Source organism: Lynx canadensis, chromosome A2 (genome assembly GCF_007474595.2).
Source record: "Lynx canadensis isolate LIC74 chromosome A2, mLynCan4.pri.v2, whole genome shotgun sequence".
NCBI lineage: Eukaryota > Metazoa > Chordata > Mammalia > Carnivora > Felidae > Lynx > Lynx canadensis.
The window spans coordinates 109,238,633-109,252,513 of NC_044304.2; the positions used below are offsets into that span (position 1 = coordinate 109,238,633).

At 36.4% G+C, this 13,881-nt stretch overlaps 1 pseudogene; it reads right to left on the reverse strand.

Moving 5' to 3' along the window:
- Positions 1 to 5,440: 5,440 nt before the first annotated feature.
- LOC115501656 lies at positions 5,441 to 11,778 on the reverse strand (annotated as a pseudogene).
- Positions 11,779 to 13,881: the final 2,103 nt, after the last annotated feature.

Sequence of the window (13,881 nt, forward strand, 5' to 3'; positions counted from 1 at the left end):
ATTTTAAAAATATCATCAGCTCAGTTCGAGTCCACTTGGTGAAAAGCCACATCCTGGGATTGCTGGGAACAGTACAATGAAATTGAAAGAGAACTGAACCAGGACACCGAAAGTTTGCTTCTGGCTGCAAGGCATGGAACTCAAATAAGATGATGCATATTAAAGGCCTTGCAACTGTGAAGGGCAATGCAAAGGTGACTCCCGGCATGCAAAAATACTCTTTCGACTTCTTTTTTTTGATTCTTCTTGATTGAATAGATTAAAACCTCCTTTTAAATCTATACCAAGATAATAAGAGTAGGCATGAGCAAACATTGCTTAAAATGGAATTCAGAGGACTGTCATTCTTGAGTTCTTTTGTGGTCTCTTATCTTTGTAATCCTTCCAACAGTTACTCAGCCTTTGCCTTTTCAACTTAGAACGCTGTCCTTTAAAGTTGTTCTTCTCACTCTAATATCTCCACTTGCCCACAGTGGGTCCCTTTAGAACTCCTCCAGATTGAACATGGTCACCACTCCAGATTGGCTCTATTTAAATTACTTCTGTCCCTAATCTGCAGTGGACCCATTTTTTTTTTAAGTTGATTTAAGTCATCTTTATACCCAATGTTGGGCTTGAATTCATGACCCCAAGATCAAGAATCACGTGCTCCTCCAACTGAGCCAGCCAGGCACCCCTGCATCAGAGCCTGCATTTGAACATGATTTCTTTGTGTTCAAACCTTGGAAAACCCTGTTAAATGGTAACCATGACACCTGATAAGAATCTCCATTTCGGCTTCTATAACCTATACCCTACATTTCAGAATGCCATCTTTACCTTATGGACTGGTCATCTTATACCTTAAAGACAGAAATAAAAGGGTAGATTTAGTAGGGGGTAGGGACACTTGAATCTGGAGCACAAAGTCCAGTGTGAGGAGACCGCAGGCTCTCTGTCAAGTTTAAGTTGCCATGGAGAAAGGGAAGCAGTCATCAAGGGCAGAGTCTTTACCTGGATCCAGGGGGCTTCTAGATGGTCTGTGTCAGAGCTGTGCTAGAAGGCTCAAAAAGCCCTGAAATTGTATGCAAATTTCATTGTCCTGGGGAATAAAGCTCCTAATTGCCTTAAGATTCTTCCTAGGGTTTTGTATGCAAAGAAGTGTTAAGAAAAAGTGAATGAGGCAAAAACACTTAAAAAGGGCTCTGGATGGTAGAGTTAGAGCAAAGTAGGCGAAATCTATGTCAAATCTGTATTAAGTCTCTATCAGAATCGATATATCAGAAGAGAGAAAGAATAATGTCACTGTTTTCATATTTTAAAGCTGCCAAATTTAGAGTTGAGTGGGAAACCATCTTTTTTTCAAAATTGAAGTTATGCTGTATTATTGTCAAAGACTGTTACACTTTAAAAAATTAAAATAGTGGTTTTTCATTTTAAGCTGATGAGTTGTAAAACAGAGGTCAAATATGTTCTATGACCAAGCAAATCAATTCATATATTACTATTTTGGGGTTCATAATACTTCACTTGGTAAAATAGAATGTTTATTCTGTCACTAGTATTTTACTTTTCAAAAGTATTTTAATACAAGTCATTTACTTAAATATTACATTTAAAAATCTCTATTTTAAAATAAAACAATTAAAAAACAGGAACAGTTGTTATTTGTAGAATAGTTTTTAAAGGGTCATTTTGGCTAATGTCAGTTTATTATACTATCATTAATGAAAGTAGAGAATAAAAATAGGAAGTTAGCAGAGGAAATCCAGTTCAGTTAAAGAAGACTACTACAATTTCATTTAACTTTCCTCACCCACAACTGAAGACCTCACTTCGGAATAGTGACACATTGATCATTTAAACGTAACTGAGCTTGACCAGAGATTAATTAATCTGGAAATTTTGCTTGCTTACCTGAACTAGCATGTGGTCTTGTTGGAAGTATATTCTGGACATTTCTGGTTAAAAATGGGTGTGCATTTATAGACACACACACACACACACACACACACACACATACACACACACACACACCTGATCAACAGCCCCACCTGCATTGAAACAAGATCACAGTCACCTGCAAACAGAAAAATAGGCTTGTCTGAAAAACCGGTATTACTTTGCAGTTCTCAGGATTCTTATACCAGAAAGCTTTTTTCTTTTTCTCTAAATTAAGATTGAATGTCGTCGTAAAACGAGTCTAGATACTGTCTTTGGGCTTTTTTCTCTTGTACCTTTTTTCACTTCCCAAGGTAATTTAATGTTTGGCTGGAGTTCAACACCAAAGGTGGGGGAAGGAAGAAAGGAACTTGTATGAATGTAGGTACTGTGTGTTTACCATTGTTCTTGTTCCTGCTGGACGTTAAGTGAGGCTTGCAGATTAGATAGAAAGCACACAGAAATTCCTCAGGGTTCCTCTGTTTACAGGAAAATAATTAACAGAGCGCAGATCTTTTTTTTTTTTTTCCTGAGAAAAAGAGAAATAAAAATGCTGTTTTAAAATTTAACACTTCGCTAATCTTATAAATTGATGACCTTACTATGCCAAAAATAGGAAAACAGGCAATTGGATGAGTTTGTTGATATTTATCTAATAGTTAGATTTAAAAAAAAATTACAGTACATGATTGTGGTAAAACATTTTTTAAAGTACAGTGCTGGGTCAAAATAAAAAGTAAAATCCTGTTCCTCATTCACCAGCCCTGCCTTTGTCTGTTCAGCCCACCTCCAAAATACACCTCTGACGAGTTCCACTTCCTTGAGTTAATTACTATTAAAGTGCAGGACAGGTTCACCACATCTGACCTACCTGTTTTTTTTTGTTTGTTTGTTTGTTTTGTTTTGTTTTGTTTTATACAGCTCAGGAATGAAGAATGATTTTTACATGTTTAAATAGTGAGGGAAAAATGATATTTTTTGACATGTAGAACTCAGATGAAGTTCAAATTTTAGTGTCTGTAAATAGAGATTGCTGGATGGAGTGCAGCTGTGTTCAATTCCTTATGTATTGTCTATGGTGACTTTGGAATTCCAACAGCAAAGTTGACTACTCTGACAGGGAGTGTCAAAGATAAAATATTTACTATATGTTCTTTAACAGAAAAAGTTTGGTGACCCCTAATCCAGGGTGTTGTTCCATGAGTTTTCCTCTCCATCTCCCTCTTTTCTTGTTTCTCTGTTTTTGTCTAATTACTCAATATATTAACAAATACACTGTTAAAGAGTGGGAGAATTGTTAAAGAGTGGGCATGAGTGTATCTTCCAACGTTAAAGTGTGCTTCTAGTATTTTAACTTTAGACCTAGTGATGGTTTGATTTACCATGTTAACAGAAACATTTTTCCTATACTGCATCTCTTGAAAGAAAGAATATTGGTTTTGTCCTACGAACATGGATATGAGGTTTTTCATTTTATATAGTAAATTTATAGTTTTCCTGATTGAACCTTCCTTGTGGTCCTAAGAGAAACCCTATGTAGCCAGGTTGTATTTTTCTTTAACTATACCATTGGTTTACATATTTCTTCAATTGTGTTTTCTTCCTTACATGGGTTTCTCCGAGGGAATCTTCCTTGGAACATGCTTTTTAAATAGAATCCTTCTTTCCATACTTTGGGTGTTGTCAAATAGATGAACATAAGGGAAGGGAAGCAAAAATAGTAAAAACACAGGGAGAGGGACAAAACATAAGAGACTCAAATATAGAGAACAGAGGGTTACTGGAAGGGTTGTGGGAGGGGGGATGGGCTAAATGGGTAAGGGGCATTAAGGGACCTACTCCTGAAATCATTGTTGTACTATATGCTAACTAACTTGGATGCAAATTCAAAAAAATAAATAAACTATAAAAAAAAATAGAATCCTGCTGAAGATGAAGCAACTTGACATACAATTTTAATTTTATTTTACCTTTTTAAAAAATTTTATTTTTAAAAGTTCATTTATTTGAGAGCATGTGAGTACCTGTGAGGCAAAGAGAGGGGAGAGGGGAAGTCCCTGGCAGGCTTCCACTTGTCAGCGCTGAGCCCAAAGACTCCATGACTTGAGGGAGCTCCATCTGACTATGAGATCATGACCTGAGCCGTTCAGGCACCCCTACAATTTTAATTTTAAATCCAGCATTTATGAATCAAAGAAACAGATGGGCAGTGATCCCTAAATATTTTTCTCACTGAGAGTTGGAATGCTTTTACCTTGTTCTTGATGGCTAGTGATTTATGGAAAAATCTCAAAATACTCTGACATCGCCATTAAACTCCTCACATGTTATCTATCAAAATAGATACGGAGATGGTGGTACTACCTAAGAGGTAACAAAATCAGGTCCCGTGTTATCTAAGCTGATTAATGGCTTTGGTTCTCACCCAGTAGTGTGATCATATACTATGTGCTCTAAACAAGGACGACACTGGGAATAAAAGGAAGTAGTAAAGGCCTTTGGAATTGTATAATTTAAAATAATAATTTAAAATGTTTGTTGGCCCAAATTGGTTTTATTGCATAACACATCACAAATTGTTCAGTTAATGATGATTTGCTACAGTAAAATTACTTAAAATATATTCATGTACATTATACCAAAATTTTAAAAAATATTCTTTGTATATATGAACATTAATCAGTTTTTTTTTTTTTTTTAAAGTAGGCTCTACACCCTGAGTGGGGTTTGAACTGATAACCCTGAGACGAAGAGTCCCATACTTCCCTGACTGATCCAGCCGGGCACACCTACGTTAATTGGATTCTTAACAGTATTTGTCTCTTACACCAGGTACCTGGTAGTTTTCTGAAGATTTCTTTTTCTGATATCATCAGAAATTATTTTTCAGTGTGGTCTTTTTTCTCATATAAATGACAGCAATTACCTTCAGTTTTCCTTGTGGTTAATACAGTTAGAATTATCATTAAGTTTTAAGTGGCACTTCTCTGTAGACTCTATTCTTTCTTTCTTTCTTTCTTTCTTTCTTTCTTTCTTTCTTTCTTTCTTTCTTTCTTTCTTTCTTTCTTTCTTTCTTAGTTTAATGTATCATAATAGCAAACTTACAGGAACAGCACAGAAAACAGCATTAAAAACCTGTGCTTGCATGTAGGACAACTCATTTAGAAAAGTATAGTGAATGGATGGAATCTCCTGGATGGTAAAAATGCTGCAGACACTATTTAGTTGCCGCCAAAAAGAGATTTACTTGTTTAAAAAAAAAAAAATCCAAATGCTGGCATTGTCCAGAAAAATTTAACAGGTTTATTTATAATTGTTATAAAGTTAAACTGCTGAAATGTATTCACTGAAACATTTTGACTTGCCTGAATGCTTGATGTCCCCGCATTTATATTAAAAATGCACACACGAATGAAAATGGAAAAACTGCCAATACCTGATATCTTTTCCCTATTTTTCCGTTTGCAATCCATTTTTTTTTTTTTTTAAAGAATGAAATGTTTTCCATCAGTGTGGATGCTTAAGCACGTTCGCCACGTATGCGGCATGCTGGCTGGATGTCTTTTGGCATAATTGTTACTTACATGTTTGGCATAGATAGCACACGGGTTGGTATCTTCAAAGAGGCCCACCAGGTAGGCCTCCCTTGCATCCTGAAAAGCCACGCTCTGGAAGCGCAGATCTGTTTTGCAGTCCTGAGCAATTTCTCGCCCCAGACGTTGGAAAGGAAGTTTGCAGATGAGAAGTTCCGGGGCTTCTGACTGATTTTGCGGAGCGCCACAAGACGGGGCTTGTAATGATGAGGTTTCTTCACCCTTCCAGTAGAGGGCGCACTCTTGCCAGCGGCTTTTGTAGCCCCTTGCTTCCTCGGTGCTTTACCACCGGTCGATTTGCAGGCAGTCTACGAGCCATGGTACAGAAACCTCCTTACTGACTCCCACATTCTTCTTTGCTGGAGCTCTGCGAGTTACAGTCGGTAGGCGGCGGCTGCCAGAAAAATTCGACTCTATTATTTTAATTAAGAAAATACTCTTTCCATAGGTGCTTGGTTACCTGGTAAGTTTGAGAAATTTTATTTCAGTGGAGGATAATCTTTTGAATCTTAGAATCATAGTTAGTCTTAATGAGAAATGATCTCAAATACTTCTTTTTAGTTAGAGTCACTTCTTCAAAAGCAAATTTTATCCTATGAAACATGCAGTATAAATGGTTCTTTTTATAATTATTTAACATGTTATATTAAATTTCCAAGCTATTGTAGGTTTTTCAATTTCTTTCCATTGGGGGACAAAATATAAATTTATCCAAGTAAATAAATATTTTTAAAAAATCAAGATAGTACCACTTAGGGTTCATTCTTTCCAGGGCAATAACCACATTTTTACAAAATTATTTGGTCACATAAATTGAATGTAGGGTTAGAATTACCTGTCCATTTATAATGTGTGTATGTATTTGCATGCCTGTGTCCATCTGGCTGTTTGAGTTTGTCAGTCTTGAACTGAGAGAAAATAAACAGTATGAAAGATGAACAGTGGAACATAGGTCTGCCTCTTATATATTGCAGGGCATGGGTCTCTTTCTTAGAGGCAATAGTTACTACCAACTTCTCAGGCTTTCTTCCAGAAATACGTTCTCTATATTCAAGGATGTCCCCATTTATCATTCACTATCATCTCTGTATATACCTACCTATGATAATTTTTTACTTTTTATTTTTAAAATTTTAATTCCAGTATGGTTAACATACAGTGTTAGTTTCAGATGTACAATGTAGCAATTCTATAATTCTATACGTTACTGAATGTTCATCATGATGAATGTACTCTTTAATTCCCATCACCTTTTTGGCCTATCCATCCACCTACCTCCCCTCTGATAACCATCAGTCTGCTCTCCACAGACTCTAAATAGTTTGCTTTTTGGTTTGTCTCTTTGTTTTTCCTTTGTTCATTGGTTTTGTTTCTTAAATTCCATATATGAGTAAAATCATATGATATTGTTTTTTCTCTGACTTGTCTCCCTTAGCATTATACCCTCTAGATTTATCCACGTTGTGGCAAATGAGAAGATTTCTTTCTTTCTTATGGTTGAGTAACATTCCAGTGTGTGTGTGTGTGTGTGTGTGTGTGTGTGTGTGTGTGTGTGTGTATACATTTGTGTCTTGATTTTGGATACTAACCCTTGATGAGGTATGTCATTGCAAATATCTTCTCTCATTCAGTAGATTATATTTTAGTTTTACTGATTGTTTCCTTTGCTGTGCAGAAATGTTTTGTTTTGATATAGTCCTAATAGTTGTTGCTTTTGTTTCCCTGGCCTCAGGAGACATACCTAGAACGATGTTGCTATGGCCAGTGTCAGAGAAGTTACTGCCTTTGCTCTCCTCTAGGATTTTTATGGTCTCAGGTCTCAGGTTTAGGTCCTTAATCCATTTTGAGTTTATTTTTTTATAGGATGGAAGAAAGTGCTCCAGTTTGTTCTTTTGCATGTAGCTGTCCAGTTCTCCCCACACTGTTTGTTAAAGAGACAGTTTTTTTTTTCCCATTGCATATTATTTCCTTTGTTGTCAAAGGTTAATTGACCACATAATTTTAGGTTTATTTCTGGACTCGCTATTCTCTGCCATTGATCTCTGTGTCTATTTTTGTGCCTTTTGACTACTACAGCTTTGAAACCTGGAATTAGGATACCTCTAGTTGCATTCTTTTGATAGGGATTGCATTAAATCTCTAGATTGCTTTGGGTAGTATGGATATTTTAACAATATTTATTCTTTGAATCCATGAACATGAACATCTTGCCATTTGTGTCATCTTCAGTTTCTTTCATCGATGTTTGATAGTTTTCAGAGTACAGGTCTTAAACCTCCTTAGTTAAGTTTATTTCTGGGGCGCCTGGGTGGCTCAGTCGGTTGAGCAGCCAACTTCGGCTCAGGTTGTGATCTTGTGGTCCGTGAGTTCGAGCCCCGCGTCGGGCTCTGTGCTGACAGCTCGGAGCCTGGAGCCTGTTTCGGATTCTGTGGCTCCCTCTCTCTGACCCTCGCCCGTTCATGCTCTGTCTCTCTCTGTCTCAAAAATAAATAAACATTGAAAAAAAAGTTTATTTCTAAGTATTTTATTATACTTGGTGTAATTATAAATGGTATTGTTACCTTAATTTCTCTTCTATCTCCTTATTAGTGAATAGAAATGCCATGGATTTCTGTATACTGATTTTGTATTCTGCGTCCTTACTGAATCAATTTATCAGTTCTAGTAGTGTTTTTGGTGGCCTTTCAGGTTTATATAAACTTGCCTATTAAATTTTTATATTAACACAAATGATGCCGTTCTGTCAATACCTCTGAACATACTATTTTCATTTACTAATAATATTGTACCATATCAGAATAGGTACTTATGCAACTATTCACTAAATGAAAGAGAAAGAATGACCTGGAGAGAATACTTATCCATCTCTATTTTCTAAATCCTGTAGAGCAAATAATTTAAAAACTAGTGTTTTCTGGAAAAAAAAAAAACCAGACTCTTTGGTTTAAAGGAGTAGATATCTCCAGAATTCGTTAGTGAGCAGTGTTATTTTATATCAAACATTTTAAACGCATAGGGTTTTCATAAGCTGCTCATGTTCAGCATCTGCAACCTATGGATTCTTGTTATGTCAAGAATGATTACATTTTCCGGTACAAAATAATATCCCTCTCATTTCCTTTAAGCCTCTCAAGTTTCTAAGTCTTGAGGATACTACAACTAAACACTTGGTAAACAATTGTTTGTTTTTTTTTTTTTCCAACAATATGGATAAAAAAGAGACTTATTCCTTGGTACTTGCCCTGTGGGCCCTGTAGGCACAGCATTTTTCCTCCCATACAGGAGAGGAAGAGAGGAGTAAGCAGTGGACCTGGGGAGCAAATAGGGACAGGGCTCCTGGATGATGTGTGGGACAGCTGGCTCCACTGAATAACTGGAGAGAGTGTGGATTAGTAAAGTAAATAAAGTAAGATGACTTGGTAGAGGTGTATCAAGCCAGATATTAAACCTTAGGAGTGTCCTCTGTTTCTTAAGCTGGCATCTTGGGCCAGATTTATACAGTGAGTGTCTTTGTGGCTTCCCACTCTATGAAGATTCAAAGTTTGATTGCACTTCGTGAAAACTCCAGTAGAATTTAAATTTACTCCCACCTACCATGTCATGACTAAGCCTATGTGCAGGACTTACTGCAAATCTCCTGGATGGGGGTTCCTTTCAGTTTTGCCTCGAAGGCACACCTTGATAATAGGCATATCAATCCTCTCTCACTCTGGTCTTGAGTGTACTTGAATTTTCAATTTGGCTAACTGCACCTTTTTGTAGTTCCCAAGAAGGAATGATTTTTTTTTTCCCCTGTAGTACTCAGAGGAGAGTTTGGAAGAATGTGGACTTCAGTTGCCATCTTGATTTGAAAGATGTCATTTACCTCACTTTAAATTGAGCCTAAAATGGGTTCAGTGACTTGGCCAGGCTCACATTAGATGGCTCAAACTTATATCTTTTCAACCCAAATTTTATGTTTTCCCCATTAAGGGAGACATGACACATAGTGCTTAAGAGTGGAGGCCCTAGTGAAGAATAGACAGGTTCTAACATCTGGAAGAATGGACCCATTAATGGGCCATTTTGGGGACCTCAGTCTCCAGGGCTGATTGGAGAGAAAGCAAAAACCTTCAAGGGGAATTTCCCCTTTTACTGTCTTCTTTACAATGGGACCACTGATTTTAATCATGTATTTGATCATGCTTCATCTAACATTCTCATCATTGCCTTAACAATTGTCATGACAACTGATGACTTACAGAACTCATTTGAGAAATAATGATCATGGAGCCGTATATCCTCTGTACCCACCTTCCCATTGTCCTGCTCCAGGCCCAGAATGTCTAGGTTCAAATACCTCATTCGTAGCCACTGCAACCCAAGTTAAATCATTAATATAAGTAGCGAAGATGATAACGTTCATCTTACAGACTTGTAAAAATGAGTAAGAATGAAGGAGTGAGGACCTGAATGAGTAAGAATGAATGAGTGAGGACCTGAAAAGTGGCAGAAGGGGAACTCTGCCTTCCCAGACATGTTGTTCTACTGTGGACCAGGCTCCTGTAATTGTTACTGGAGATGACATAGAAAGTACCAATGTCAAGTTGGTCTCTTTTTGGGAGAGATGATAAATGCATATAAAAAAAAAAGTTGGATGAATTCCCAATATTAGTTTCCTTACTTATTACTATAACTGTTCTTCACATGGGCCCACTAAGTCCAGAAACTAAGTAAGAAAACTCTTTATCAATAAAATTAGTGGATGTGAATTTTCAAAAATTCACATATGTTTAGGGATTTTCCAAAATTGTATATAAAAAAAGATGATTCACAGGTTTCAAGTACTAATTCCACTTCTATTTTAAGCAAATTTAATTGTCTTCATCATGTTTTCATGGCTCACCAAGTTACTTTAGTGAATGCTGTCTGCTGAGAGGGTGAGATTATAACCTGACCAGTCCAGGTAGTTGGGAAACTACAAAGGCTGAGCTGAATATATTCTCTGGTTCTGACATTAGGTGTCACTACAATCAAGGGAAAGCAGAGCAAGAAAGGAGTAGCAAAGTGGAATTGTAATATGGAGGGAGAAAGATACACATTTAAATTGTGGTGTGAAGTATCTGGAGAAGAACCTATGACTTCAAGGTTTGCATATTCACATTGTCATTGAAAGAAAAGAACATCCTAATAGATGTAAAAGCATCCATTTTCCTAAAACTCGTAAGAAATACTTGCTGACTACTTGGCATATCTTGATATTTCTTCCCCTAACTGATGGTAAAACTGACAGAGGCTGCCAGGAATTTTCAAACAAGATAATTTTAATTTGTTATGAATGAGATTTTCATAGACCAGCTCACCTTAAGAGTCTAATTCTTAAAATTACTTAAAGGAAGATTTTAAGTTTAAGCTTTAAGTATATTTTAATTACATAACTTATTGGATGTTTCAAAAGACATTTTGCTTGATAAAGATGTTATCAACCGTTGACCTTAAAGATTGAAATTAAGATTCAATGACCTTAAATTAAAAATTTATTTCCTACTTGGAAGGTTTTTTTTTTCTTCCACGTCACTGCCATTTGTGTGCTAAGTGTATCGTTATCAGATACATTCACATTTGTTTAAGGAAAATATTTGTAAACAGTTGGAGAGAATGGAGCCCATCTATTGTTTCCCTTAATTGTTAGGCAACACAGTCAACTGAAAAGTCTGAAAAGTTCATACTCCTAAGAGTTGTATTAAATTAATTTTCCCATGTGTATGCATTGGCAAACACTGTTGGAATAGATTCAGAGTATTAACGACTCTAATGTCATATGTATTGATGAGTCAAATGGATGCTAACTCAAGTGATGTCTGAGGGTTCTAGGGGGAAAAAGAGTGTTCCGTTTGTATGTGGGGTAGGACTGATGATGAGCATTTCATGAAGCAGCTATTTATGAATCAAACTTATGAAGTAATTGAACATAGTAACAACTGGAATGGCAGTATTGGATTGAGTATCAGCTTCATGTGTATATAACTCAACTTACCAAGGGTCCACAGGATCTCTGGTTTAGACTCCCAAAACAAGTACCAAAGTTCAGTCTTGCTTCCCTGTTGATAATGGTCTCTACTGACAGATTTTGAATGGGAGTGGTTTTAGTGATGGGGAGTTTGGACCTGGGGAAAAAGTGGGAAAGATCCGGAGGGAAGATTGGTCTGTGCATTTCTGTAACTCTTTCTTCCTCAAGCTGTGATGGAGGCCTGGACTCACCCCCTCTCAAGGTTCTTTTGGGCATTATGAGCTTAATGGTTTACTGAAGATTTAGAAAGATGAGTATCTGACACAAGTACATTACTTTGGTGATGCTGGGGAGTATATTGATGATGGAGATACAAGTGGGGTTCTCAGTGTTAGAGATAAACACAATTTAAGGTGTCTTGAACACTGCTTTCTTTGTTCCAGTTGATAATATACCAGCTTGCATTATATGAAAACTGTTGAATTTATTTGGTGAGAGAAAGAAGACCAGACAGTATGGTCTAGAGAGCAGGCTGCTGTCATGTGCAAGGTGTTTCTGCATCATTTGCAATGGCTAGATTGTGATCCCGTAGTAATTGTCCAACTCTTATTTGATATTTTATTGATGGTTTGGATTTTGTTGGTTTTCTTCTCTGAAAAGAAATGGATGTATGACATATCTCAGACGAGTGATTTTAGTATTGTTTTGAATCTGCTGTAATTATTGAAACTGTTCTTGTGCATCTCAGTATTACCTTGATGATTCACAACCAAGCTTACAACTAAGTTATCCAGGTTATATTAATCTTTATATTAGCATGCCTTAGAATTGCTAATTTTTTATAACTTGAAAGAATGAAATATCTAAATATGTCTCAATCTGCCTCTGCCAAGCTGTTTCAATAATTATGTTCACAGCCAAAAGTATGGATGTGTCATAAAATGTTAAAACTATGAACATAAACTTAGTTACTATTGCTTCAAGAATTAATGATTATCTTCATAATTAGGGACCTTGTCTACCAACATGAGGAAGCCACTGATGTCACAATATGCTGTATTTTACACTATACAAAAATTAATTTCTTTTAATTCCACAGTTTAGTATTCTTTACCCACATTTACTTAGTTTGTTTCTTTAAATTTCACTGATAGCTGCATACTTTTTGTTCAAATTCCTTGACAATTTTATTTCTTATGATTGATACCATCATACATTTATGGATTTCATGGTATAAGTTAGTTGTACTCTTCTCAGAATGTGAAATTACCTTGATGCTATGGTAGTTTTAAGTATGATACCCGCAAATGAGTTTAGAGGTCAGAGTATGAAAAGTGTCACGGACCAAACTGAGGAGCTCCTATTACATGGCTTATTGGATCAACACACAGAGAGAAGCAAGGGGAAAGAGATGTTATAATTAACATGACTTACATGGAATGCAAATGGAGAGGAAGGCCACATGCTTAAATCTTGTGCTATATGTAAAATCTGTACTTCCTGCCCCTTTCTGCTAGATAGCTCGTCCATGCTAATAGTGGGTTTATGATAATGGAATTTGGAGATGGGCAAGGGGATCAGTAGAAGAAAGGTACCTGAGTCAACTTGTCCTATTGAAAAGAAATAGGACAAAACATCGGACCGGTAGCTCTAAACAAAGAGCAATGGCTTTTATTTGTGTGGGGTAGAAAACGTGGGGAGCCAGTATGAGTGTCATCAATAGGTGACTGATTTAAGCATGACATTAACGAAGGAGGCATGATTGGAACCTAGGAAATTTGCAAGAATTTTGGCACCTTAGTCGAGACTTGAATTCACGTAATTGTATGCAAATTATTTTAAGTTACACTTCAATTACTTTTTTTTTTGTCTCCAAAATATCTTTATTATTTTTTTTTTCTCATTGACAATTCAATCAAGGGTAGTACATTACATTTAAGTATATGTCTGTAACCTTCTTTAATCTACAATAATAACCTCATGCCTCTTTAAATGACATTACAAGATATTCTCCAGTAAAGCCACCAAGGCATTCTTATTTCTTTGTGTGAAGGTTTTTCATTACAGATTCAATTTCTTTTAGGCAAATATTCAGATTTTCCATTTCCTCTTTTGGACATTTTATCATTTTTGTCATCTTAGTCCTTTGAATCTGTCAGAAACTCTTCTTGTTCTGTTTTCTATACAGCTTCTTCTTAGTGGAAGGGACATTCACCTCTAGGAGAAAGTGACCCAAATTCCAGGAGCACATTTTCTGGGTTTATTTGTCCCATCCCCCACCCATCTCCGTCCATTGACACTCAGTTTGTTCTCTGTCTTAAGAGACTCTTATCATTTGTTTCCACCCTCTCTCTTTTTTCCCCTTCCCATATGTTCATC